This window comes from Alligator sinensis, unplaced genomic scaffold, assembly GCF_000455745.1.
Source record: "Alligator sinensis unplaced genomic scaffold, ASM45574v1 scaffold109_1, whole genome shotgun sequence".
NCBI classification, from domain to species: Eukaryota; Metazoa; Chordata; order Crocodylia; family Alligatoridae; genus Alligator; species Alligator sinensis.
The window spans coordinates 3,000,584-3,003,448 of record NW_005841852.1 but is presented as its reverse complement, the minus strand read 5'-3'; the positions used below and the strand labels follow the sequence as shown (position 1 = coordinate 3,003,448).

Here is a 2,865-nt window from a genome sequence, read left to right as displayed (position 1 = left end):
ACTTCTTCTTTTCTTCCTCCAACATTGGGAGAAATGCATGCAAATTGGGACATTCCAAAGAAAAAAATAATGTTCTTTTTTAAATTCTTTAAAAGCCAGCTATAATACTCTATTGTGACAGAGACAGGTTAGCATAACAGAAGTAGCAAAACTCTCTTTCCAGTCAGTCTTACCGCTTTCCTGATGCCTCAAGGCACTAACTATTTATTGTACATGGTGCCTATGGGCTTGTTTCAAAGCTATGGGTTACCAGGAGCAATAACTCCAGATGAACTTTGCAAACAGGTAAGCTCTGTATGGAGAGGCCTAGCGTATGTAGTTGTGAAGCCACTTGCTCTGTAAAGCATCCATCTGCCAGAGTTCAGGGCTATGAAAGAATTCAGAATGAAGGGATTTCCTTTCTCACTCTTGTATAAAGTTCTGTGTTGTCTTTATTATCTTCCTTAGAGGAAAAAAAAAAAATCAGCTCCAGCAAAGGCTCCAACTAGGTGTTTTCAAGCTTTTTCACAATGAATCACACTGTCAGAGGCAGGGAGTGCCTGGTGGACCTTTCTCCTCCCACCTCTGTTCCTGCAGACTCCCCCTTCCCTCTCACTGCAGCTATACACTGAACCCATTACACAGAGTAGGAGCTTACCTGACAGACTAACAGGGAAAGCATTTAGAACAGGATAAGCAAAAAACACTCAAAATGGGCCTAATTTGTCCAACTGAGGCAATTAACCCCTACACAGGAAGCCTTCTACAGGGACAGAGTTTGGCCAACCACTCTTGCTTCTGAAACCTGACCCTTAATACACTTTCAGCAGAAGTACTAGAAAAGCCTGCACCACAAGGGATCACACTTTGCATACCTTTAATCTAATTTTTAAAAAGCCTATGAAACACTTTAAACATATTTTAGTGTCACCATGTTAGTTATCATTGGGAAATGCTGGTTTGTCAAGTAGGGAGCTCAGTGAATTCTGGTTCACCACTTACCCTGTTGGGAGCACCTAGGTGTTAAAAAAACACAAGAGCCTTCTGCTCATTTTCCAGAAGCCCCTTTTCAGTGATCCAGCCATTGTGACTGTTGCTTATGCTCCAATTGGATTTAGATCACACAAAACGCCCCCAACCCTTCATAGGGTATGAAGCTATGTTGAGATACAGAGCAGTAGGGAACTATTCGATTCAGACTCAGCAGATTTGGATGCCAGAGATTCAATTCAGAGATCCAAATCTTTTTTCTGATTTGATTCGGCTGAATCGCTTTGGAAGATTCAGAGCTGATTCGGCCATAGAGTATAATGGGGAATCAATGAAATATCTATAACTTTGTTGTCTTATGGCTGATTTGTATGAAGCTTGCAGGGGTAGTAGCCCATTCTAAGATCATGACACCTGCCAAGTTTCAAGGTGATAGATGCAGGGATTGCTGGGAAAATACACCTCAAACTCCTGAAAGCAAAACTCATGTCGTGTGTGTGTTAAGCCACAGTGGGGTGCACCTACATGAGTTTTGTTAGACAGGTCAAGGCGGGGCTTGAGCTCAGGCTGGCTTCAACAATCAAGGACAATAAAAAGTCCTTTTTCAGGTATATAGCGGGCAAAAGGAAAGCTCAGAGCAACATAGGACCCCTGTAGGACAGATTAGGACACTTGGTGGTTGATGCGGGGAAAAAAGCGGAGCTCTTCAATGAGTTCTTCACTTCAGTATTTCTAAGTACCGTGTCCCAGGGGAGCTAGGGTTACAGGAGGACCCCAGGCCAAAGCAAAAAGAAAGCCCCACTTACTTTCTGCAGAGCCCGAGAAGCAGGAAGGAACGCGCGCGGCGAAACTACCACCACGACTTATCAGCCGCGCTTATATCCAGCTGGTGCCGGGCAGCGTGGGCTGGAGACGCCACCTGATGGAAATAAAAAGCTGCCCCGAGGGTGCAGAGGGGCGGCAGATGAGCGGAGGCTCGAGGAGGAAGCCCACACCCCGAGGGGCTCAGCTGCTGCATCGGGCAGTGTGGGAAGCCAGGGGCGGAGCCTGGAGAGGCTCCGACAGCGGAGCCAACTGCAGAGTCAGCAGCGATGCCAATAGCAGAGCCTGCAGTAAAGCCGGCAGCAACGCCAGCAGAGGAGCTGACAGCGAAGCCAACAGTAGAGCCAACGGCAGTGTCGGCAGCGACGCCGACAGCACAGCCTGCAGCAAAGCTGGCAGCAACGCTGGCAGAGGAGCCGGCAGTGACACCTACAGCAGGGCTTGCAGCGAAGCCGGTAGTGAAGCCGGCAGCAACGCTGGCAGAGGCTCCAGCAGCAACATCTGTAGGAGAGCCGGCAGCGGCACTGGCAGAGGGGCCAGTTACAGAATCAGCAAAAGCAGTGTCAGGCAAGCCGACGAAGGGGTCAACTTGCAAGCCGGCAGCGAAGCCTCAGAGAGGAGACAACAGGGGTGTGGCCAACGGGAACCCCATCAAGTATCACCGCGGAGGGCGGCAGAAGACCCCAAGTAGGGACGGAACAAGCAGCAGACAGGCCCCACTACAGTCCTAGGATAAATGACTGAGACTCAATACCCGAGTGGGGCAAGCAACCGGGGCTGGGTACCTAGGCACAGGGGGATCCACGGGGCCCATAGGCTAAGGGCACTCTTCGTGGCCTCCTGGCCCACTGGCCGCATTGCTTTGGCTATCACGGTGGTGGGAATTGCATGCTAAGTCACAGGGTGGTTGGGATAGGGCGCTAGGGATTCGGATTAGTGGGACCCAGGTCCAAGGACTTTGAAGTCTGCACATCAAGTCACGACCTGAAGACACTGACGCGTGGCTGGCGGGCCGCGGGAAGAGGTCAGGTGGAGCCAAGAAAACCAAAGGGCCCGAAGACCGGCAACCCAAGG

At 50.2% G+C, this 2,865-nt stretch overlaps 1 protein-coding gene across 7 annotated transcripts in view; it reads left to right on the top strand.

Annotated features, from left to right (window-relative positions):
• The window catches only part of LOC102379397 (dual specificity protein phosphatase 13-like), a 42,082-nt gene that overhangs the window by 18,905 nt on the left and 20,312 nt on the right, over positions 1 to 2,865 (top strand). The window lies entirely within an intron of this gene.